Here is a 26,695-nt window from a genome sequence, read left to right as displayed (position 1 = left end):
ATTCTCAGTAACAACTCTTTTGTAATACATGTTCTGTATTTAGGTTTTGTGGGCATGATGTTATTTTTTGTGTAATGTTTTGTTTCTTCATGTGCCTCTATAACTTTGTTCTAACCTCAGAATTTATTTAATGACAAACTTTTTATTTTGGAATATTACAGAAATGTTACAAGAATAGTACAGAGAGTTCCTGTATATCCTGTACCTGTATACCCACCTTCTGCTAATGTTACCATCTTACATAGCCTTGGTACATTGAACAAAACTAATAAAATTAACATTGGCCGTTACTATTTTTTTAATTGAAAGTATAGTTGATTTATAATGTTGTGTTAGTTTCTGGTGTATAGCATAGTGATTCATATATATATATATATTTCCTTTTCATATCCTTTTTCATTATATGTTATTACAAGATATTCGATGTAGTTTCCTGCGCTATACAGTAGGACCTTATCTGTTGCTTATCTGTTTTAATATATAGTAGTGTGTATCTGTTAATCCCAAATTCCTAGTTTATCCCTCCCCCACTTTCCCCTTTGGTAACCATGCTTGTTTTCTACATCTGTGAGTCTCTTTCTGTTTTGTAAGGAAGTTCATTTGCATCATATTTTAGATTCCACATATAAGTGATATCATATGATATTTGTCTTTCTCTGTCTGACTTCATTTAGAATGATAATCTCTAGGTCCATTCATGCTGCTGCAAATGGCATTATTTCATTCTTTTGTATGACTGAGTAGTATTCCATTTTATATATATATATATATATATATAATGGATATATATATATATATACACACCATAACTTCTTTATCTAATCATCTGTCAGTGGACATTTAAGCTGCTTCCATGTCTGGCCGTGACTATTAAGTAAACTACAGACTTGATTTAAATTCCACTAGTTTTTCCACTAATGTCCTTTCACTGTTTCAGTATCCAATCCACAATTCCACATTGCACTTAACATAAATGCCTTTTGTTTGACTGAAAGAACCTTTCATGAGGCCTACTAAGTGCCAGGCATCACCCTGCATCTTGGGAGCCAATGAAACCAACAGTCTCGGGTTTATGAGCATATAAAGGACACCCACGGTGGGGAAAGCAGCTTGTTGCCTGCTCAGAGCTACACAGATGGGAGGAGTCTTTACTACCAAGGACTGTGGGTGAGGAACTGAAACCATGTACAGAAAGGTATACACACCCACGCACGGATCATCAACTAGAGGGGCCTCAGTGCTGGCGGCATGGGGTTTCCCAGCCCCTGCCCCCCAACTCTGGGCAGCATTTCTGAGCCCATGATGGGACCCCCGTTAGTCTCTGCATTGGGCAGCCCCCCTGGAAGCCCAGTGCGGGGGTGGGGGGGGGTTAGCACTTCTGAAATCGGATAAAGGACGTCAAGCCACAGCTGTGTTTGTTTTATAAATTAAAGGGCGAATCATTAAAACGATTGTTTTCCTGAAAATAAAGAGATTAAACAAGTCTCCCTTCTCCCCTGCTGCCTGCCTTCTCTTTTTCCAATTTGTCTGCAAAGGACTCCAGCTTCGTGTTAAAAAGCAAAGAATTATCTCGGTTTCAATCTTGGGGAATGGGCTGGTTCCATAACAATTATAATCTCTTATCCGAACCCGCCTGGAGGCAAGGGGGCCACTGAAGCTGAATTCTTTCCAGCATTAACTGCCATTCAAATGGATACTGGAGAAGAATTGAGCCTTTCCTTTATTGCTGGGGGAACCTCAAGGTGATTCTCAAACTTCCCTGTTTAATACTACTTTTTCCGTAACCTTCTTCAGAGGGTTTGGTGCATGTTGGGAAATTTTATACAGAAAAGGAGAAAGCATGTGAAAATTGCTTAGACAATCACCTGACACCCAGTAAGTACTCAGTGTTAGTTATCACTACTATATTTAAGAGGCCCAGGAGAGACATTTGTACCTGATTTGGAAGGCAATAGGAAGCCTGCAGGGTTTCTAGGAGGATGACATGATTGGAACAGCTTGATGGTCTTTAAAGGAACTTAAAAACTAGGAAGGTCTTAAATCACACACACGAAGTCATTTTATGCAGTCCACATGGTGTCATTTTATCCTCTTATCAAGTCTATCCAATAGCCATTATTTTATCCCCAATTTACAGATGGAGAAATAGAGATTAAGAAGCTAGTAAAAGCAGAGGAAGGTATATAGCTCAGGGGTAGAGTATGGCTTAGCATGCACAAAGTCCTAGGTTCAATCCCCAGTACCTCCATTAAAAATAAGTAAGTAAACCTAATCCCGACCCCCTCAAAAACAAAAACAAAAACAAAAAAGTAGTAAAAGCAGAGCTCCGAGCCCAGGTGGTATGAACATTTTCTCTTCTCCCAGAGAGGTGTGGTGGGGGTCCTGCCTCCCAACCCACTCCACACACAGCTCCATCACAGTCGAGCCTGAGTGGTGCAGCTGTTGGTGTCTCTCTTCCTCCTGGACTGGGAGCAATTTAAGGGCTGAGTCTACACCTTCTCATCTTAACCCCGAGGGGCTAGCACAGAGCCTGACTTGTGTGGATACTCCATATAAAGTGTGTTAAATAAACAAAGCGACATGAATCCCAGGCATGTCTGTGGAAGATCTTCTGTGTCCTTGGTCTGTTGACTCCTCTCATATGCCTGTTCCCTCTTCTGGGACAAAAGAATCTATTTTGGCTTATTTTTACCAAAACATCACAGACAATTAGCAATGGGAAGTCTAAAATGCTCAGAGAATACAAAAATGCAGCCAATGTCACTAACTGTGTGGTCAGTTCCCTTGACCTCTACAATGAAAGAAGACCCTTAATTTTTATTCAACGGGAAAATCAAGAGTTTTCCCCTTCCAGCCAGCAGGGAGGTTCTACTCCAAGAACAAAGGCTGAGGTGGCCCAGGAGATGAGGGCTGAAAATGGGCTTTAAGCCTGGAGTTTCCTAGGGTCAGCCTGTAAAGACTACGTGCTGTGAAAGTCATTGCTGCGCCCAGGTGAGACTTGGAGGATTGGAGCAGACTTCACCCCCTGCCCATCTCCCAAAAAAGAAGAAAAAGAAGTGATGCTTAACATCAAAATGAACAAATAGCAATAATAAACCTGGAAGTGTAGGCAGTGAACCAAAGAAAATGAACTCTCCCGGTCATCACTGACAAAATGGACTCTTCCAGTCAACGTGAGGAAATCTTTCGCGAAGATCCAACGCTGAGCTCAATTTCTGGAGCTCCCTCTAAAGCCCCCTCTAAAGCCTTTGAATTGTCCACAAAAAAAAAAAACCCCAGGGAGAAATCAGAGGCTGAGGAACATGGTGAAGGCCATTTTGCGTGGTTAAACAGCAACAAAGCCCTCCGTTTTGAAAGCACTCAGTGTGCTCAGAATGAAAGACTGAGCAGCCCTCAGAAAAGTCCCGAACGCGGACTTCCCTGGGAGGAGGCAGCCCGGGCACTAGCCGCCGGCGAGGAGCTGAGCAGAGCCGCCGGTCCCCCTTCCTCTCCTGCGACACTGATCCCCTCTCTGGGACGTGTATTGTTTAATGGTGCAGAACTTCCTTTCCCCTAAAACTGAGCTCAAGTGGGGCTGTTTCTGGTTCCCACAGGTGTGTGCAGGTTTGAGCCACTCTGGCTGCTGTGAAGGCTTCAGGAGGGATTCGGAACAAGAGCAGGGCGGGTGCCTCTCGGGCTTGGAGGCTGCGGGGCGCCGCGCCCTAGGAGCCGGCCCCCTCCTCTGCTCACCCGAAGCAGCAGTGAGTCTGCTTTCAGCTGAGCGCTTAGCCGTTGTTTTCTTCTCTGCTTGTTACCTGATAACATTTTAAAAAATTTTAGCTTTACTGAAGTGTAACTGACAAAATCAGAAGATATTTAATGTGTGCGTTGTGGCGATTTAACATGCATATACGTTGTAAAAGGGCTCCCCCTCATCTGGTTCATTAACACATCCATCACCTCACCCTCACATATTTATCTTTTCAACACATTTAAGTTCTACTCTCTTAGCAAATTTCAATTATACAATAGTGTTGTCAGCTATAGTCACCACATTTTACATTAGATCCTCATGCTAACTTCTTTTAAAATGAAAAATATCAAACATACAAAAAAGTAGAGAGAATAATACAGTCAACCCCCAGACACCCCTCACCCAGATTCAACAATAATCGGGATTTTGCCACATTTTTTCTGTCCCTTTTCCCTTTTTTTCACCTTTGCTGAAGTGTTTTATTTAAAGCAAATCCAGGGGGAGGGTATAGCTCAGTGGCAGAGTGCATGCTTAACATGTACAATGTCCTGGGTTCAATCCCCAGTGCCTCCACTAAAAGATAAAATCAAAAAAACTAATTAAAAACTACATAAAGAAATTTAATTACCTGCCTCCCAGAAAAAAATAAAATAAAAATACAGCAAATCCAAGACAGCATGTTCTTTTAGCCCTACACCCTTCAATACACACCTCTGAAAGAAAAGACATTTCTTACATAACCACAGCACTATTATCATGCCCAACAAAACAAACAATAATTATTTGGTATCTTCTAATACCAAGCCTCTCCCTGTGACTAAAAGAAATGCTACCTCAGGTTACAATCAGGGCTAAGGAAAAGCCCCACCCCACTCCCCAGAAAGCTGTTTGAAAGGGAAGAAACACTGGCACGAGTTGGTTCTCCAAGCCTCAATCCAGACTCTGTGCCTTGGCTTTGCAGGGCGGACACTTCCCAGGCAGGTGTGACGGCTTTCCTTAGGTCAGGAAACTTGCCCAGGACATGGCCTCACTCTGGCAGCACCATGTTTGTTCCTCAGAGCAGCTGCTGCCCTATAGTAATATTGGGCCTGGATTCCCCCATCTCTCAAAGGGGTCGTTCTTGGGGCTCAGACCCCTTTCTACACCAAATCCCCACTTGACCAGCTGGTTAGTGAGCCAAACAGACCAGCCCCATCAATCCCTGGAGGAGGCCCTGTGGACAAAGACTAAGAAAGCAGGTATGAAGACCCACCCTGAGAGAGTGGACAAGTGGGTGCATTTATCCATCCACCCATCCATCCATCCATCCATCCAAACATTCACTGAGAGGCTATGAAGACCAAGGACTGTTCTAGATACTGGGGCACCCCAGTGAACCACCAGACAGGATGTTTGTCCACAGAGAGGACATTCCAATGGAAGGGACATGTAATGAATAAGTGCCAGCATATAGCACAGTAAGGCCCTAACACAAGGGTCCAGGCGATGCAGCTGTGTGATACGTGGGTTATTGTGAGATTCATGAAATGGCAAGGGTAAACTTGCTACACAGGACAGGAACCAATCACCAAATGTCCTCTCTGCTCAAGTTAGAGCAAAGTGGGGGTGCTATTAAAGGGCCCCACTGAGTATTAAATAATGTAAGATGAAAACAATGAGAAATAAATCATAAACCAAGGCAAAAGAATATAAAATGTTGGGGGAGGTTAACATTTTAAATAGATGGACTTGATTTATACCACAAGTAAAATGCCCCACTAAGATGGGATGGGAGCATAACTCCCCAGTGACATGTACAGAGAAACCCAGAAACACTGAGGAGCTGGAAGGTATGAAAAATAAAGGAGAGGAGAGGGAGTGTCTCAGAAAAGAGGGCAGCAAAGAGAGTCAAGGATTCAGTCTTGAAGGGACCAGAAGCAGATCCTCTGGCCATGGATGATGAACTTCCTGGCATCCCTTCAGAGACAGAAGGAAGGGGACATTCCAGACAGGTGGAAGAAGATGGGACATGGCTTAGAGGTGAGAGAAAGTAATGTGTTTTCAGAGGTTATGCTTACTGGGCCAGGTCTTAGAAGAGTGGGAGTTAAGTTTAGCCAGAGCAAAAGGACTCGGGATGAAAAGTGTGAAAAGCCAAGATCAGGAAAGACAATTCTATCTTTGGTGAAAGGCCCTTGGAATCAACGCAGCTTTCAGAAGAAAGCCCAGTGGGAGGGCTGCTTCTGCAGAGCTGGCTGGGGAGGTGGAGAGGGTGGCAGCAGGAGCCGTGGGCCTCCCGGCCTCTTGGTCTCCTCAAAGATGTGTGGGAAGCAGCAAGGGCCAGAGGTTTGCTCCACTCCCAAGCAGCTGCTCGTTCCTGTTTATTCTTCTGCCTTTCATGATGCAATGAGCTCATGGCCCCCAGAGGTGCCAGGAATGAATTAGCCACTGAGCTCACTTCAGCAGAAACCACGGAGTGTGTCCTGCAGCAGGTAGGTCCCAGCTGCGTGTCAGGGATGGCCAGATGACAGCACCACACACCCATGGTCCCTGCCCTCCTGGAGCCAGCCACCTACCACGCTGGCTCTGATGGCCAAGCAAGGGGGGTGGGTGTGCGGGGAAGGAGAGGCCAGGTCGACTGTTCAGACCACCAGGAAACAAAATGTTCCACTCCTCTTTGGGGGGAAAATAATCCAGGAGATTCATCTCCTCTTCTTTTTGACTATTCTTGTGTGCTGTGGGGGAGCCACAGACTCTCCATGGAGAGACTCTCTTAAACTACCTCTTCCTTGTCTGTGTCCCAGCTCCTCCCCCCATTCTAACTGCATGTGTGCCACCCCACCGCCACCCCACATGAATCCTCATTCCTACCCGGCTGTGCCCAGTCTCCCACTTGCTCTATCTTAGGGCTCTCTTGACTCCCCACTTTTCCACAGCACCCTGTGGAAACCCACTCCATTGCCCATTTATTCTGAGTTTTCCCCTCACCTTAAGCCAAACCTGCTCACACCAGTCACCATCCTGCCTCTCACTGTTCTGCCTCTTCCCAGGTCTCTAACACAAAGGGGAAGGAAGAACAAGTCAAATCCTTGCCATTTGGTCACACCGGTCAAGTCCTTATCACCTGGTCACACCATCTTCTCCAGGTCCCACCGCTTCCTTGTTCACATTTCCCCCTTTTCCCTGTTACCATCCTCAGTGACTTCAGCCTTCATACCAACGATCTGTTCAGTACACTGACCACCCTCTTCTGTGCCCTCCCCCACCCTGGTGACCTTTGTCCCAAAATATGGTGACCACAGCTGGACCACAGTTCATGATTCTGCCTCTGCACAAGACCTCAAACATGGTGCTGTCTCTTCAACCACAGCATCCTCACCTGCCTACATCCCTGCTTCCTCACCCCTCCTGAACCAGCTCTTTGTCCTCAGTGGGTCCTCACCTTTCTTGACCCTTTGTAACTCACACAGCCTAATATCCCTCTTTCGTCTACATTTCAACAACACACACACATCTACAGGCACACCTCTCTGGGCTCTACCATGCCTTCTGTCCTAGCCTCCTTCCTCCCCACCAGTTAGCACTGCTGAACCGGAGGAAGAAATGCTCTCTACGCAGAACTACCTCCTCTCCCAAAATGGTAACAACAGCACTGCACCCTGACCATGGGTTAGATCCTCTCCTACTCCAAGCACTTTGTGTGGGTTGTCCCATTTAATCTTCACAATAACCCGTGAGAGTTATACAGTTATTACTCCCATTTGACACATAAGTAACCCCCAAGCACAGAAAAGGAAAAGAATTTGCCCAAGATCATGCAGTTGGAGGTGGGATTCCTACCCAGAACCCACCATGCTTTATTGCCATCAGCCAACTCTCGCCCCCGGAAGTTACATAGAACAGGTGCTGGTTTTACTAAGATCTTAATGGCAGCATACTTGTACCTAGAAAGTTCTTGTGAGTCTTTCAAGCCTGTTCAGCCCTTCATATATTGGAGGAACTCAAAAAAGATATGTTGGAAGTATTTAAATCACACAAATCTGATTTGTGCATAAAATGTAAGATGCTCAAGTTCATGAAGTGAGCTCCAAAAGTGAGGTAGCTAAAAAGAGGGAAGTTTGGATGAAAGGCATCAGCATGCGTATTTGGGGGGAAAAATGTTTTTATTATACTTGAATGATCAGACTTTAAACTGTTGATGACATTGTAATCTATGCTCATTCAGACACAAATGTCCAAGGGTTGCTGCATTCACATCCATTTAAAAACAAAATCAATACTTGGAATAAATAGCCTTGTGAATATTATCAAAAATTTCTTAAGCTCAGATTCTTTATGTGATCCTAGGAAATGCGATGTTTTCTGTATCTAAAAACGGATCCCTGGGACAAGATAGCCAGTAACGAAGAAACCTCAGTTAATATAAGCAACAAGTGCAGGCTTTGGTGCTGAGGCACAGGGTATCTGAGACCTGCTGGGCTCTTTACTGGCTTGTGGTTTACCAAGTCCCACTGCCATGTGGGACAATGGCATAATGACACACAGAAGCTGCATCATCACACTGAAAAAGACCCTTGACCACTGCAAGATAGGCTTTGAAATGGCAAAGTGAATGCAGTTCTAGACCTCAGCCTTCTCTCTCAAGCTAAATTCCTCCAACATCAAGTCAATTACTATAAAACAGCAGCTGCTCCCAGCCAGAGAGGTGACCGGTGTGACACAGCTCTCTGAATTGGTCAAAGGCAAAAACCACACATGAAACAGAAAGAAAACAAACAAAAAACTTCCAAGATATTCCAAGGGTAAACACAAGAAAAATGAATGTTTTAAGAAGTGGCTGAGGACCAGCGAGCGCACAGAGTAAGGATAAAGCACATTAGAGTGTGTGCACCAGTAAATGAAGAAAAAGAACCATCTGCACAGCAGATCAAGAATCAAAACTCAAGTTCCAGAGATCGCGGCAGTTGTAGCTTTGGCGAAACCTGTCAACCCCAGAGTGGCTTCATTTGTCGTTGAAGAACAGATGTCTTTTAGACGTCAAGTGTCTGAAGGCAATTAACTAATCCTAACCCAGTGGGCCACTGATAGGCATGTCTGCTTGGCAATCAGCAAATGCTTCTCACAGGAGTAATGGCAGAGGACAGTGGAAAATAAGCTGAAAGCTGAAGAGGATGTGGGGAGGCTGGCTTTCCCACCCATTGCTGGGGAATGTGGATGCCACAACATTTTTGGCAAGACTCAGGCATATTAAAACTTAAAATGCACATGACCTTGGTCGATACCAGCAGTCCCACTCAGGGAAATCTAACCTACAGAAGTGAAAGCTCCATAGTAATAATATGGGTACATGGCTGTTGTTGCAGCGTTGTGTGCACGAGAAAAAACTGGAAACAAACTGAAGGCTTCTCAGTACAGGATTGACTGAATGTCTGATGGGCAGCTGTTGGCTGTCAGTTCATTCATGGTCTGCCCTTCTTCCTCACTAACAGAAACTCAATTTCCTTTAGGTTTCCATTCTCCAGGAAAGGGGACCTGCAGGCCCAGCTCCAGGGGAAAACTTAGTCTGAAGTGAAAGACTTGAAATCTACGATTCTACCCCATCGTGACCACTACCAAGCTCTATGAGCTGGTGTCACTCCATCAACCTGAGCCCTATTTTCTCATCTGCAAAATGCTCATTCCCACACTTGCCCTGACTACCTGGGAAGATTTTTAAGTGCAATGATGTAAAAGCATTTTGTAAACTTCTAAGCATTCAACCAACTTAGATGACTATAGATTTTGGAAATGTCAGCTTCTGTGTGGCACATTAACCTAGGTAACTTCATTCACCTCCAGGCCCACAGTCACACCCGATCCTCAACCCCACAGTGTTCCTGTGCATAAACTCAGGAGCAGCCAGCCAGGTCGCTGAGCTATGCCAATTTACTGCTGGCCTTTTTCCACCCCGGGCTCCAACCAATACTTCGATTAGCTTCTAACTAAAAAATGATAACTAAGTTCCTTTCCTAAGCCTGGGTCTCCCCACCAAGTCTGAGCTAACCGTGATGCATTCTTAAGAGCCAGAGTCCCAAGGCTGCAGCCACCACAACAGGAAACACCACAGGCTGGGCTGGCTTTCCAGACACTCTGCCAACCGGTGATGGGCGGCAGGGAGGGTCCTGTGCTGGTGACAGCGAGGGGCTCACCCCTCCCCACCCAAATCTTGCCCCATTTGGGCTCCTCCACTTCTCCACGAGAGGACTGAGTCTTGGCGGCTTCCAGGTGGAAGAGGCTCCTCCCTGCGGCCCCCAGTTCCTCCTTATCTATAGATGTGATCCCACATAATGACTTTTGTGAAAGTGCCCCAAGGGCAAGGTGATCATGTATTCTTGAGAGAAAGAAACACCCTCAACCACACCTCCCACGGGGAGTGGGAGGCCAAAACCATTGTGCTCCTGCAGGCTTCCTTATAAACAGGTCCACTGGGACAAAGAGGTCAAGTTCCATGGGAGTCTGTATGTTCCACGGAAACTCACCGCAGCCGGGTCTCATAAAGTAACAGCCGGTCCTGCACCCATTGTGAACACTAATGCAAGCCGAGCTGGGAGCGGGAGCAAGTGGGGCGGGTAGGAAAGGCAAACCTTGGTGTCACCCTCTATTTTGAAGCCACAAAACTTCCAGCAGCAGAGCAGAGCCTGCTTGCAGCAAGAAAAGGAGATGAGCACAGCGTTTTCATGGATCACAAGGCAAGGGGGAGAAGACACGATTCCTCCCTTGTGTGCTGACAGCTGAACTACCCCATCCCACCGCTCCTCAGCTGGTCCCACGACCTGGGCCTCTGTCTATGGCCCCCTTCCCTTCAATGGTCCGTATTGTTCCAGGGAATCTCGTCCTTTTGTTTTTCCGTCCATTTGTACCTCGGCTCATTTGTTTTCCATTCTTGGGAGCAATTCATCTGCTCTTGGGCCCCACAATGTCCTTCTCCCCTTGATTCCTAGACAAGATGCTTGGACAGGTCCATTGTCTTAACAGTAGCCAACTCATGGCATTCAGTAAAAGTTGTGTTTTAAAAAGAAAAACCAATGGGGATTCCAGCTTCTATCCATGGTAACTTCTGGGCAGTTCGGCACTGCTGCAACGAGACTTGGCCTTTGTCCTCGTCTTCATCTGGGCTTCAGCGTAAACCAAGTTCCACAGGGAAAACTGGGGAAATCCCAGTGATGCCAAGACAATGGGCAGAGCTCTCTCACTTCCCTTCTGCCATCCTGGGGCAGTGTAAAGACACCGTCAAATTATAGCTTATTGATGGAATGAAGAGGAGAGGGTATGGGGTCTTCTTTCCACTGCCCTGCGGACAGACAGCCCTTCATGGCCATTCCAGAGAAGTGGGGCAGAGGAAAAAGAGAAAAAGTCAGTGGCGTTCAGGGCAGTTTGGACCCAGGCAGGCCTGTATGTGGGAGGGGCAAGGGCTGGCAAGAAGAGGTGTGGCAAAGACCTGGCCTGGAAGTCCCAGAGACGGCCCTAATTGTGCAGAGTTTTGTCAGAGCCCCAGCAGGCTTTGCCCCAGGTGCGCCAGAGAAATTACTGTTGCTGGGATGCTTGTGGGTGCAATTATCCCAGTTATTAATACTCCACCAACTGTGGGAGTGGAGGGCGTGTCTAGCCCCATCCAGGGGCTCTTTTCCTCCAGGTTCCCATTTCCCCACAGAGCAGGAGGGCTCTCAGAATTGTACTTCTCAGAATACTCACAGAATTGTGATGATAACTAACAGCCTCTTTTGTCTCCAAGAGAAAGTTGGACAGAATTACTGATAGAAGAAAGGGTGCTGAAGAAGTGGTTGTAAGAGTCTTAAAGGTTGGTTCTTCAGGAATATAAAAACAAAAACAAAACCAGGGAATAAAGGAAAGCTACAGGTCAAAGGGGAATCATTCTTTCCCAAGCCTCTAGTTTTCCAAGTGAAATATGTTACAGGTAAGGAAAGTATTTCCAAGCAAAGCTCTAGGGTAGCAAACAGAGGGGCAGACACGTCACCCTGCACACAAGCCTTGGGGCTCATGCTGTGTGTATACGTGCACACACGCCTCTGCTGCAGCCCCAGGTCTAGGCAGCCGTCAGGAAATGCCACCGGCTTCACTGACCTGTAGGGAGGCCAGCTCATGGAGGCAGTCTGCACAAAGGTGCCTCTTCAACATGGCGGAGACTCAGCACTCTTGGCAGGAACACTTGGCACTGGCAGGAAATCTCAGCAGGGCGGCTTGTTTCCGCTCATCAAACACCAGTAGCTTTCAGCGAGAGCAGCAGAAAATGGGAGAAATGTGTCTGATCGCATCCGGGCTGTGTGTCAGCACTTTTCAGAGGCAGAGTTAGTTGGATTCTAGCTTTGAAGAAAAGGTTGTTATACTCTGCTTCCATCCCATAATCTCAGCCAAGGAAACAGTTGGCAGGAACTTACCTGAAACTCAGCTGTCCTCCCAATACCTCTGGAGAAACCTGACAGGGTCAGTTATAATTTTATTTTTTATTTTTGTTAATGGAAGTACTGGGGATTGAATCCAGGACTTCGTGCATGCTAGGTACGTGCTCTACCACTGAGCTATACCCCTCACCCCTCAGTTATTGAGAAACAGAAGGTAATGACAGAGCTCACTCCCTGCTAATCACAGAGCTCCCAATTACTCGAGAGAAATGACTGCCCAGGAACAAGTTGCTCAGGCCCCTCTTGTACCTCCTCCATGACCATCCCCCACTCCAATAGCTTCCTGTCTGTTTCACTCTTGTCAGTCCCACCAAAGGCTGAGCAAGGACCCGGTGCATCAGTATGGCTTTCACCCACGTGGCAGCTCCAAAAGGAAACACTTAGTAAGTAAAGAGAGACAGTCTACAAATTATCAATAGATCAGGTATCTGAGGATGCTCAACCCTCCCCATAAGTGTTTGTTCTTGTAATCAAGGACACACAACTGCTCCCTCACAAGAGATACCCATAAATCTTCTCCATGCACCACAATTTCCTGCCCAGACTAGAGAAGGGAGTGGCTATTTGGAAGACAGGATTTGTGTGTTTCACACTTGGATTCACTCCTGTAGGCCCACCTCATACATCCAGCTGTACAAAAGGACTTTTTTAAAGAGTATGAAGCCTCTTGCTCTCCAGAGTGCTGCCTTGGAAAGTCAGAATTCTTAAGAAGAGTGAATTTAAACATATTGTCAATCAGGGTAATCTCTGAAATACACTCTTATGCATACTGAAGTCAGAAAGAGTAATCACACAAAGAGCATCAAGACAAGTGATTCAAGATAATGGTGGAGGAAATTCAACATCCATTCATGAGAAAAACTCTTACCCAAGTGGGTGTAGAGGGACCATATCTCAACACAATAAAGGCTATTTATGACAAATCCACAGCCAACATAATATTCGACAGTGAAAAGCCAAAAGCCTTCCCACTAAAATCTGGAACAAGATAAGGATGCCCACTGTCACCACTTCTTTTCAACATAGTGTTGGAAGTCCTAGCCACAGCAATCAGACAAGAAAAAGAAATAAAAGGGATCAAAATTGGAAAGGAAGAGGTAAAATTGTCACTTTATGCAGATGACATGATATTGTATATAGAAAACCCTAAAGACGCCACACAAAAACTACTAGAACTGATAAATGATTTCAGCAAAGTGGCATGATACAAATTTAACACACAGAAATCCATTGCATTTCTTTACACTAAAAATGAAATACCAGAAAAGGAAAATTTTTTTAAAAATCCCTTTTTAAATTGCATCAAAAAACTAAAATACTTAGAAATAAACCTGACCAAGGAGATGAAAGACTTATATGCTGAGAACTATAAAACATTGATATAAGAAACTAAAGAAGATTTAGAGAAATGGAAAGATATCCATGCTCTTGGATTTGAAGAATTAATATTACTAAAATGGCCATACTACCCAAAGCAATCTACAGATTTAATGTGCTCCCTATCAAATTACCCAGGACATTTTTCACAGAACTAGGACAAATAATCCTAAAATTTATATGGAATAATAAAAGACCCAGAATTGTCAAAGCAATACTTAGTAAAAAGAACAAAGCTGGAGGCATAACCTCCCAGACTTCAGACAATACTATAGATCTGCAGTAATCAAGATGGCATGGTATTAGCACAAAAACAGACATATGAATCAATGAAACAGAATAGAGCGGCCAGAAATAAACCCACACACCTATGGTCAATTAATCTTCAACAAAGGAGGCAAGAATATACAATGGAGAAAAGATGGTCTCTTCAGCAAGTCATGTTGGGAAAGCTGGACAGCCACATGTAAATCAATGAATTTAGAATTCCCTCCACCATACACAAAAATAAACTCAGAATGGCTTAAAGACTTACATATAAGACATGACATCATAAATCTCCTAGAAGAGAACATAGGCAAAACATTCTCTGACATAAATCATACCAGTGTTTTCCTAGGTCAGTCTCCCAAGGCAACAGAAATGAAAGCAAAAATAAACAAATGGGACCTAATCAAACTTAGAAGCTTTTGTACATCAAAGGAGACCATAAATAAAACAAAAAGACAACCTATGGAATGGGGGAAAATATTTGCAAACAATGTGACTGACAAGGGCTTAATTATGAATACACAAATAGCTCATACAGCTTAATATCAAAAAAACCCAACTCAATCAAAAAAATGGACAGAAGATCTAAACAGACATTTCTCCAAAGAAGACATACAGATGGTCAATAGGCACATGAAAAGATGCTCAACATCGCCAATTATCAGAGAAATGCAAATCAAAACTACAATGAGGTATCACCTCACACAGGTCAGAATGGCCATCATTAAAAAGCCCACAAACAATAAATGCTGGAGAGGGAGGAGAAAAGGGAATCCTCCTACACTGTTGGTGGGAATGTAAATTGGTGCAACCTCTATGGAAAACAGTATGCTTGTTGCTTAAAAAACTAAAAATAGAGTTGCCGTATGACCCAGCAATCCCATTCCTGGGCATATATCCAGAGAGAACTCTAATTCGAAAAGACACACGCACCCCAGTGTTTATAGCAGCACTATTTACAATAGCCAAGATATGGAAGCAACCTAAATGTCCATCGACAGACGACTGGATAAGGAAGATGTGGTATACTTATACAATATAATACTACTCAGCCATAAAAAAAAGAATGAAATAATGCCATTTGCAGCAACATGGATGGACCTAGAGATGATCATACTAAGTGAAGTCAGACAGAGAAAGACAAATATCATGTGATATCACTTACATGTGGACTCTAAAATACAACACAAATGAACTTATTTACAAAACAGAAACAGACTCACAAACATAGGAAACAAACTTGTGGTTACCAAAGGAGAAGGCAGGGAGGGATAAATTAGGAGTTTGGGATTAGTAGATACAAACTACTGTATATAAAGTGGATAAACAATAAGGTCCTACTGTATAGCACAGGGAACTATATTCAATAGCTTGTAATAACCTATAATTTAAAAATATGAAAAAGAATATATATATATGTATAACTGAATCATTATGCTGTACACCAGAAACTAACACCACATTGTAAATCAACTATACTTCAATAAAAAAATAAAAAATAAAAAAGCAAAATAAAACAAAAATTAAGATAGTGGTGGAGGGTAATGCTTATCCTGTTTTATGGCTTATTGTTTATTTGCTTTATGCTTTTTACTTTTTTATTGAGGTAGAATACTTATATTGAAGTGCACAAGTCTTAAGTAGCCAGCTTGCTGGATTCTTACAGACCCACGCAGACAGGTAGCCCCACCCACATCAAGCTATAGAGCATTTCCAGGAGGCTCCTTCAAGCCCCTTCCATGTTAACCTCAGGTTCCAGAAGTCACTACTCTTCTGCCTTCTGTCACCATAGATGGTGTTGCCGAGTCTTGGGCTCCACAGAAGTGGAATCAGGACATGCTTTTTTGCATCTGGCTTCTTTCACTCAGCGTTTGCCTGTGACACCGGCTCACGTGGCTGAATGGAGGGAATAGTTCAGTCTTTTTCAAGGTTGCGTTGTATTCCATTGTCTGAAAATCCTCACTCTGCATTAGTCCCTCCTGGCATGAGTGAGGGAGAGCTGCATGGGCTTGGAGCTTCTGCTGGGAAAGCTGGAGATCGAGGCCAGAGTCCAGGCCAAGGAAAGAGGAAACTGGAAGGAGAAGACTCAGGAAGGAAGGAGGGGAGCCTGGCATGGCTGCCTGGGACCATTGGTCCTGGGCGCTCCTGCTGAGCAAGGAAGGGCAGTTTCAGCCTGGCTTCCTCCAGGATGCCAGCAACAGCCCATGGCTCCTTGGCCATCACCCCCATGCCCACCCCAAAAGCCAGCGCCCAAGGACAGGGGGGATCCCAAGGCCCAGAGGCTGCCCCACAAGCCAGTGTGAGGAGAAGCCCTTTATTTTATTCATTTCCCTCTAGCTGACCAGCCAAACCAGTTAAGCATGACAACTAGTCTGCCCATTAACGCTGAGTGCCAGCCAAGCATCTGTTTCCATTTCTCTCCTGTTTCCCGTGGGTGGTGAGTGGGAGCTCACTTCAGGCTCCTCTCCGCTTTTCCCTCCTATCACAATCATTTGTTTTCACAGGACTGCCAGCGACGTGCTACAGAACCCAGGCTGTGCCCACACAAAGCTAGCGAGCACCGGCCGTGCCCATATCCCCAGGTCAGCCCAACGTCAAATGAAAACAGTCCGCTCTGCCATTATCCTCTTTCCTGCTTGTTTTGCAGGGCCTCTGGCTACTTTTAGAATTTCCCCACTGCCTGATGTGGCCTCCGGATATCTGACCATTCCACCTCTGGTTTCCAAAGACAAATGCCAGGACCTAGATTACACATGCCCAGTGCCTTAAAAGTCTGAAAACCAAGGAATCGTCCTTTGCAAGGCAGCCTCACACAGCTGCTTTGGAAAGGAGAAAACTCTCTGGGTGTGTTTTCTGAGGGAGGCCTGGTTTCAGTGTAAACAGAAGGGAGCTTCCGAACAGGTGGAAGTGGCTGACTGCCTGACAGCAGAGCCGCCCGGGGCCGCCCTTGGCCATGCCCTCCATCTGTCTTTTTCCACCCCAAACCTAAGGGTCCTGGATGGCCACCCTCCGCCCAAACCCCCACCCAACACTGAGTAATCAGCCCGGTCCCCTTGGTACTGTGCCACATACCAAGTCTGACCCCAGGCCCAGCCTCCAAGCCTCTCTCCTTCCATTTTTCACCCAGCATCCCCGCAACACACACACTTGGCCCATGAGGTCCTGCTTTACCCTTGACCTCAACCTTTCCATTCATGCAGAAGCAGAGCCGCTGCTGGTGACTCACACATGTGAGCTCAGGAAGGGCTGGATGTGGGATGATCACTGCACTAGGACTCCTAGGACCAGAGTCTGACTCCGATGCCCACTATCCATGTGACCTTGGGCTCAGTCTCTATGCTGAGCCTGTGTTTCTACATCTGCAAAATGGGGGTATCCATACCTTCCCAGCCTGCTCCAGAGAACTGTTTCTCACTGCAAAGTAACATGTTTGTTGTAAATTATTCAAACAACTCTACTCCTGATGAGTTGGGGTGCCTGTGTGGGTGAATCTGTGCCAATCTCCACTGCTGCTTTTTTCTACACTGGATCCGGGGAGCTTCTGCCTGCCTGATTCCCTCCTTCACTGGGGATTTGGGCCCAATGGGCACTCTCTGACTATCCAGGAATAATAGTCAAGTTCCCAGGCATCAGGCACTTACTGTGTGCCAGACACTGTGCCAAGCAATTACATCCTCATCCCATTTAATCCTCATAAAAATTCTTTGAAGTAGGTATTATTAATCCCATTTTATCTAGTGGGAAACTAAGGCTCAGAGAGGTTGAGCAACTTGTCCAAGTTCACCCAGGGAGGGAACAGAGGAGCCAAGATTTAACAGTAGAACAACTTCTTTCAACCACTAGGTGATACTGCTGTTATGAGCTGAATTTGTACCTCTCCCCTCCAAAAAAACCTCTTACGTTGAAACTTGGATCCCCAGGACCTCAGAATGTAACTGCATTTGGAGATAGGGCTTCAAAGGGATAATTAAGTTAAAATAAGGCCATTAGGGCCGGCCCTTGTCCAATCTGACTGGTGTCTTTATAAGAAGTGGGAGAGACGCCAGCGATGTGCCTGCACAGAGGAAAGACCACGTGAGCACACAAGCCAGAGAGAGGGGCCTCAGAAGAACCCAGACCTGTGGACACCTTGCTCTTGGACTTCCAGACTCCAAAGCTGTGAGAAAATCCCTTTCTGTTGTTTAAGCCACGCAGTCTGCGGTATTTGGTTATGACAGCCCTAGCAAACTAATACAACTGCCTCCTACTTTCTTCTGAGAATGGCCAAACCATCCTCCAGCTGGCCCCGCAGACCAACCAGCACGTAAAGGGGGAAGGAGGAGATCTGGGGAAGGACAGGGGGCGGAGGAAGGGAGCTGACCTGTCTCTGAGCCCTGGGTCCCATTCCTACTGTCCTGAGCTGTTTTCCACCTGAGTGTCCCCGGGGGACACTGCCCCTTTGCCACATCCCCGCTCAGACGTGGAGTTTCCTCCGAGCCCCCGACTGCGCCTGACGGAAGAAGACGCCCTGCCTCTTCCTGGCCAGCAGGACCGCAGACGCATATGGTCACCTGGGAATAAACAGTGTGTGGGGAGCCGTGCTGTGACAAACAAATGGTGCAAAGCCCTGAAACGGAATGAGAAGGAGAAAGGCGGTTCCGGCAGGGCTGCTGCAGGTGCTGGGGAGGCCTCTGGAAGGATCGGGACAAGAGAGGTTACTCTGGGCAGGTGTTGGGGGCTCTGAATAGGGACAGGCTTCAGAGCTGCTCATTGGCTCCCTTTTCTGCCTCATCAGCCACCCTAGCTTTCTTCCTCCCCATCCCCACTTCCAGGCATTGGCCTGAGGCTCTGGAACTCAGTGACATTTAACCCAACCCAGCCAGGTCCAGAACCAGCATAATAACCCTCCTCCGGTCCACAGCAACATGGTCAATCATTTCAACTTTCTTCTCACTCCTGAGACCCTGTTCCAGGCCCCTTGTATAAGTTTCCCATTACTGCTGCAGCAAATTACCACACATCTTGTGGCTTAAAACATACACTTTTATTATCTTCTTCTTCTGTAGCCAGAAGCATCACATAGGTCTCACTGACCTAAAACTGAAGAAAGGGCAGGGACTCCTTTCCAGGGGCTGCAAGGGAGAATCCACTTCCAACTTCACACATTCCTTGGCTCGTGGCCCCTTTCTCCATCTTCAAAGCCAGCAGTGGCTGGACTTTCTCACATTGCATCACTCTAACTCTACCCTCCTGCCTCCCTCGATTATGTACCAGGACCCTTGTGATTACATTGGGCTTCCCCAGATAGTCTAGGATTATCTAAGTCAGCTGTTTAGCAACCTTAATTTCCCCATGCCTTATAACATGGCATATCCCTGGGTTCTGGGAATTAGAACCCAGACATCACTGGGAGGCCGTTATTCTGCCTGTTACAACGCTGAATTTACTCACTTCCCACGGAGGACAGGTGCTGTATAAAATGTATTCCACCCTCCCCATCCTTCTCTGCCATCCCCCAGCTTGCTTCCCCTTCATAATAAGCCCTATGGCTCAGCCCATCCCAGTACGGAAACAGCATCTGCAGGCTCTGAGGTGTCTTTCTGGACCCACTGGACACTTCCTCCAGGATGCCTGTCTGTGTGAGGCGTGTTGTCCAAATCCAGGACTGGCCAAAGGAGCAGATGGCTGCTATCAATGGCTAAGGAGGTCAGGCTATTTCCCCTGGGCCTCCAGGTCCTTACACTTCACAGAGAGGACCTTATACTGGGTTAAGAATCCCATTCTCAACCCTTGTGACCATGACGGTCCAATCACCCTAAAGCAATTGATTCCTGACAGACTTAAACCCACCAAAATAGTCAGTTTGCCAATCCCAGAGACTGGCCACACACATCAAAACCCTTTCCCAATATGAAGCCAGAAGGCTATTTGGTCAGCACAGAACCACAGGAAAAAGAACTTCAGTTTTCTGGAGAGCATGTTTCCATCAAATCATAGAAGCTTGATGACTCACATTTTCCCAGCATCAAATACTCTTGTTAAGTGACCTGAGTTTCTCACTGACTGTTTTAAATAAGTGCTTCAAACATGCAATCTCTCCTACCCTCACAACCCTAAGATGGCCCCAAATTTGTGATTTCTTCCTTCCTACCCTATCAAAATACCTCAGAGGAGGCGCCCAAGGACCACACCCTTTTATGCAAGGCACGTGCTGAAGCTTTGTCTATCCACAGGGTGTCTGAAGGACACCAGCCTTTGGTGCAGGTGGGGGGGAGATGGGAGGAAGGGGTAGGGGAGAGAGATCCACCTCATCCGTAGTTGAAAACTTCTCTTGTGTGCTGTGAGGTAGAGCTAGAGAACGGAGAAAGTCGAAGAAGCAAGCAGAACCTCAAAGCTCATCTAATCCAGTCCCATCATTTTACAAATGAGGAAAGTGTAAGAAGACTTTGGAAAGTTAAAGCTTGTACATAATTATTGCTGTTGTCATCTTCCTCACCTTCACCATCACCATCAGCCCAGTTTGGGAGCCTGGATTCCACTGTGCACTGAGAAGTCACTTTGTTCAGGGTCTTTCCTAGGAAGCTGGGTTTTCTCACCTCCCCTTGTGCAGAGTCCCTGTAAACTCCTCTGCCTCTTAAAGGGAGAAGGGAGACAGGCTTACGTTCAGGAGGGACCATGAGATGCTGAGCGCTTACTCTTGGGCAGGGCTGCCATGGGCGTGTACTGGCCTCCAACTCCCCTGACTGTGAAGGGCTGGGAAGGAGAGGCTAAATACTCAAGAAGTCACTCTGAGTGGGATTATGACTCTACAGACCAGTGTGTGGAATGCTTCAGGAGTTGGGGTCGGCCAGGAGGCTTGAACTAATCACTCACACATTGGAGCTCTCCCTGCATTCCAGAATTCCAGACCCCGGCACCTTAAATGTGCCATTTCATTTGACCATCGCACCAACCCTTCATAATCACTCTAGTTTTGCAGATGCAGAACCTGAGGTACCTAGAGGATAAGTAAACTTGACCTTGCCAAGTTCAAAAGGCTGCCAAGGGGAAGATCCAGGATGCAAATCCGAGGTCCGATCCCTAATTTCCATCGACATTTCCGATTGGGTGCAGAACATTCTGGGATCCCATTTCCCCATTCCTTCTCCTTGTTCTCTCTCACCCCTAGTCTTCCCTTCCCCACAAAGCTGCCAAGGAATGACTCACATCCATTTCTTTGCCCAACCTTCCCACCACCAAGCCTGGCACCCTATTTCTGGAGGGAAGAATCCAGGGAGGAGACTGGGAATGGCTGTTTTCAATTCTAAACTCTAAAGCAGCCAAAGCCAGCACCCAGCACAGGGCCCTGCCCACTCGGGGACTTCCTAAGTGATGATGAAGATGGTGTTGGTGGTGATGACAGTTGGAGGAGAGCAGGAGGCTGAAACGTTAGGGACAGGGCAGGACAAACTGAGTAAGACTATAATTTGCTAAACCCTACACCCAAATCTTTGCCAGCCACAAAATTGCTATGCTCATGACTGGACTTCCAATCCAACTGGAATGCCTTGTGAAGCCATCCTTGAGCCTTCCAAGATCCTGAGAATGGAGCCTTGAGGTGGCCAGGGCTCCCCTGGCTCCCAGAGAGCTCCTGATGCCAGGGTGGATGCAGCCTCCGCCAGGAGGAAGCAAAGAGAAGCTTCGTTTTCCCCACCCCTTGAACTTGTTTCCACCTAGAAATAAGGCGCTTGTCAAAGCCCCTCGGAATTGCCGGGGTAGGCACAACATAAACAGTCATGTAGTTACAGGAGAATAATTACACCTTCCTTGTACATAGCACCTTTCTTCCCCAGAGCAGCCAGCTTCCCACATTATCTCATTAATCCTCCCGTCCCTGGGAGGCAGGGAGGGCCCAGTGAGGCTCACTGAGGGAGAAGGGAGGGGGCAGCAGGGGGAACGGAGGGAGGAGGTGCTCACCCGGGTCACACACTTAGTCACCCGGTGTAAGTGTAGTCTGTGCTGGGCCCTGGGCTGGAAGTTCAAAAAATCACAATACTGATTGTCCTCAGTTGCATGCTTTAGTGAGACGACACCAGGCAGCCGTGGGCGCGGGTGCCCTCCGTCCTGGCAATGGCCTCGTGAAGCTGGGATTACTATGTCCCGTTTTACAGATGGGGGACTGCGCTCCTCGCCAAAGTTGTCAGAGGCAGTACAGCCCCACACACCTCTCCTTCTTCTTCCCGCAGACGCCTAACAGCCTGCTGCTGAATCGGGTCTCCTTCCCAGAGGATAATAGGTACACAAAGGCAGCACACGTTAATCAGTGGAGGGGGTGATGCCTCCCCCCCACCCCCACCAAAGGTCAGAGCCATAGTAGGGCAGGCAGGAGGCTGCAAAAGCCACTCACTCTGCAGCCTTATGGAATCCACAGAAAAGCCCTAATTCACTGAAAGCTGCACCCCACCCCCACCCTCCTCCAGTCCTATCCCTGTTTCCTGGCTCATCCTTTTGACACGGGACAATTACTGCTATTCATACCCACCCCGAGGCCACCTGCCAAGGACCCATTCTTATGCACGAGGAGCTAAAGATCGGGCACAAAGCAAGCCAATCTGGAGTTTTCCACCAGACCTGGGAGTGGACCCCCCTGTGCTTACCCACCTCGAGGTATTTAGGACTGTGGGACCTCTGCAAATTCCAGGGACCCAGCCCGCCTCAGGCCAGCTCACCTACACTGGGGCCTCTCATCTGCAATGGAGGTTCAGCCCATAAGAAATTGGTCTTTGGAATTAAGGCTAGGGTGGTGTGCTTGGGCAAACACATGCTTTGAGGGTCCCAAGTGCTGACCCCCACAAGGAGTGCCCCAGAGATGGCTCTGTAGCCAGCTCCTACCGGTTCAAGAGAGCCAAGTGTTAAATTTTCAGGAATTTTGTAAGATGTCACATAGGTAGCTTGAAATCAGCCCTGGTAGGAGAATCCAGACCATGTTAATCAACAAATGCTACAGATCAGCCCCACCTTCTCCCCAGCCAGTTGTTACACATTTACCAGCACACCACTGCCTGGGTGAGCAGCAGCAAGCTTCCAAGAGCATCTAGGACCATCTGAAAAACCTGAAAAACGAAAACTAAGCTCTCACAAAGGCTGAGGAGAGGAGTGAGTGGCGTTCTTCTTTACAGCATGACTGACTTTCTTCTTGCTGTGTTTCTGGGCATACTCAAATCTCTGCACTGGCGCATTCGCCCAGCTGCTGAGCCATGCCTTCTACACAATTACTGTACATTTTTGGTGAATAAGACTAAACTGGATTTTTTTTTTTTAAGTTTCAGTTTGCTCTAGTTGGATCAACCTATAGGTGTCAGAGACGTTTTATGCAGAAAGGTTTATCTGGCTGCCTTTATCAATTGTTGCCTTTGAATTCAAGATAAAACAAGGCCCTTCCCAGGGAGCTCAGCCCTGAGAGCCCTGCCTGTAGCCCAGACTTCAGATGGAACTTTTCAGAGTGTGTCTCAGAGTGACATTAAGTGGCCCAGTGAATTTTATCAAAACAATCACAATCTCTTCATACAGGAAACAGAAGGGCAAGAGAGACCCCTCCATGGGTGGTTTGGAGGTAATTTTCACTGTGAAATGCCTTGTGAATAAGACAGTGAAGATGGTGACAGCCTCCCGGGGTTGCCGCTTTATGCTTGACTATGAAGTAATTAAGAATGTGAATAAACCCCAAGCTTGTGCCAAAACCTCCAAACACCATCAACTGAATGTTCAGTTAAGATGTATTTATTTCTTTGTGAGGTATTTGTTTCATCCGGCTCCCAACTCTGAGCCCCCTCATCCACGCAGACTCCTCATTCTCCCAACCCAAATCCCAAAGGTCCCTGCAGCCCCCAGACCCTGTGGCCAGATGAGGAGTGTCTCATCTCTACCAGGCTTTTCTTAAGGACTCTCAGCCTCTGAGAAGTCTCCCTGCTCAGACCTCCTGGAACCCTTCCCTGGGCTGCACATCTGGACATCCTATCCCTTCAACTGAGAAGAAGGAGCCTTTCCATCATTAAAAACTCCACAAACAATAAATGCTGGAGAGGGTGTGGAGAAAAGGGAACCCTCCTACATTGTTGGTAGGAATGTAGTTTGGTACGGCCATTATGGAAAACAGTATGGAGATTCCTTAAAAAACCAAAAGTAGACTTACCAGATGATCCAGCAATCCCACTCCTGGACATATATCCAGAGGGAACTCTAATTCGAAAAGATACATGCACCCCAATGTTCATAGCAGCATTATTTACAATAGCAAGACATGGAAGCAATCTAAATGTCCATCAACAAATGACTGGATGAAGAATTTGTGGTGTATGTATATATATAATGGAATACCACTCAGCCATAAAAAGGAATGAAATAATGCCATTTGCAGCAGCATGGGTAGACCTGGAGATCATCATGCTAAGTGAAGTAAACAGAAAGAGAGAAAAATACCATAAGATACTACTTAAATGTGGAATCTTAAAAAAAAAATGAGATGAATGAACTTATTTACAAAGCAGAAATAGACTCATAGACATAGAAAACAAACTTGTGGTTACCGGGGCGGAAAGGTCAGGGAAGGGATAAATTGAGAGTTTGAGATGTGCAGATAATAACCTACTATGTGTAGAATAGATAGACAATAAGTCTCTTCTGTACAGCACAGGGAACTATATCTAATATCTTGTAATAACCTATAATAAGAAAGAGTATGAAAACAAATATATGTATGTACATGTATGACTGAAACATTACACTGTACACCAGAATTTGACACAACATTGTAAACTGACTATACTTCAAGGAAAAAAGGAGCCTTAAATGCCATTCATTCATACAACAAATGTCACCTACCATGTCCCAGGCACTGTTCTTGACATCCAGGTGCAGCAAAGAACAGCATGGACCTGTCCCTAACCTCGGGGAGCCAGCTGAGCAAACACAAACTTGGGGACACATCCAGGGGATCTCCCTGCCCCTGTCTCAGTGCATCAACAAAGGCTTCCCAGGAAGCAATGGGTCAGATATGACGTAAAGGGCAAGAAGGAAATATCTTGATCAGGGCTTGGCGAACCTTCCCCTTCAAGATCGCTACGGCCCTGTCAGTAAGACAGCCATGTCGTCAGTATTTTGGGCTTTGCCAGCTCTATGGCATCTGTTATAACTCTCACTCTACCACAGAAGTGCTCATGCAGCCACAGGCAGTACGGAAGCGAATGAGTGTGCCCATGTTCCAATAAAACTTTATTTTGTGGATGCTGAAACTGGAATTTCATATAATCAAGGTTACAAAATATTATTCACATTTAGATTTTTTTGTCTACCATTTAAAAACAGAAAAACCATTGTTAGTTCACGGGCCGGATTTGGCCCACAGCCAGCAGTTTGCCGTTCCCAGTTGTAGATGGAAGGTGTTGGTGTGAAGGTGGAGGTGGGGTTCAGGGTTTTCCAGGCTGCCTGGAGGTGGCAGAGAAGGAGGTGAGCCCAGATGGGACCCTGGCAACTCTGAAAAGGAATTTGGGTTTAGCCTGTGGGTCAGGGATAGGTTTTTTGTGGGGGAGTCATTCATTAAAAAATATTTATTGCCTACTGAATGCCAGACACGATCCAGGGGGCTGCTTGAGACTGAGCAGCCAGGAAAGGTTTCTGAGGAGGTGGCATTTGAGCTGAGATCTGAACGACAAGACCCGGTTTATGAGGTGTTATAACCCTTAATTCTTACAATTAACTGCGAGGAGGGATTAACTGATGCTCATTTTACAAGTGGGAAAACGGAGACTCAGCAAGGTTAAGCAACTTGCCCAGGGTCACAGAGCTAATAGGTGGCAGGGAGCCAGGACTTCAACTGCTCTGCATTCACACCCTGCCTCTGGTCTTTATTAAGTACGTAACCTTGGCTAGTGACCTCATCTCAGAGTCCCCACACACCTATTAGGAGTTCCCTCTTTCTTCCACCAAGAAGCATGTCTAGTAAAGCTTATGCATTCAAAACATGTGTATTGCAAGCCTACTGTGTGCCAGGACTGTTCTTGGTGCTTGGGACAATGAGCAAAAAATGCCTGGACAGTGAACAAAACAGAGATCCCTACACCTCAGAAGGTAGGGAGAGTTCAGAATTTTTAGATAGGGTGGTCAAGGTAAACCTCAATGAGGAAGTGACATTTGAACAGACTCAAAGGAGATGAGACAGTTGGCTATGTGAGCATTTTGGAAAAGAATTCCAGGCAAAGGAAACAGCCAGTGCAAAGACCCTGAGGCTGGAAGCATGTTGCTGTGTTCAAGGAACAACTAGGAGGTCAGTGTGGCTGGAGCAGAATACGGGATGTGAGAGGTAAAGTGGGGATGTTGGGGAGGGGTCAAGAAAGCTTACTTTGGTTTTACTTTAAAATTTGCTATCTCAAGCCTCACGCATCTAGATTTCATCTAGGGTCCCTCAGAGCTCTACGATTCTGTGGCTCTGTGACAAAGTGCATCGTCTGTGCCCATCACCACCCACGGGGACTGTCAGCCAGGCTTGCCTCTGCACTAAGCAGTGACAGTAGGAGAGAGATTGGCATTGGGAAAACACTGGGAGAGACTCTCCATCAGATGCCCGACTGGAGAGTATGAACTAATAGGACAGTTCTCTGCAGCATGAGATGGCCTAGGTTACACACAGCTCCCTAACTCTGAAGGCTCCCCAGCTCTTAGAGAGTGGGATACAGTATAAGGGACATGTTGGGTTTGGGAATCATATAGGGAAGTGTCAAAGGTTTTTTCAAATTCTCAATGTTCTGCAAGACTCAGCTGGCTCTAGTCCAATCTTAGAATGATAAGAATATACCTAGAGGCAGGCTAGGGTTCAGGCTGCGCTACAAAGTCCCCGAGGATGTCCTCTCCCCCATCCAGTTCTGGG

The sequence above is a fragment of the Camelus ferus genome, chromosome 5, assembly GCF_009834535.1.
Source record: "Camelus ferus isolate YT-003-E chromosome 5, BCGSAC_Cfer_1.0, whole genome shotgun sequence".
Classification (NCBI taxonomy): Eukaryota; Metazoa; Chordata; class Mammalia; order Artiodactyla; family Camelidae; genus Camelus; species Camelus ferus.
This window is presented reverse-complemented; position numbering follows the sequence as displayed.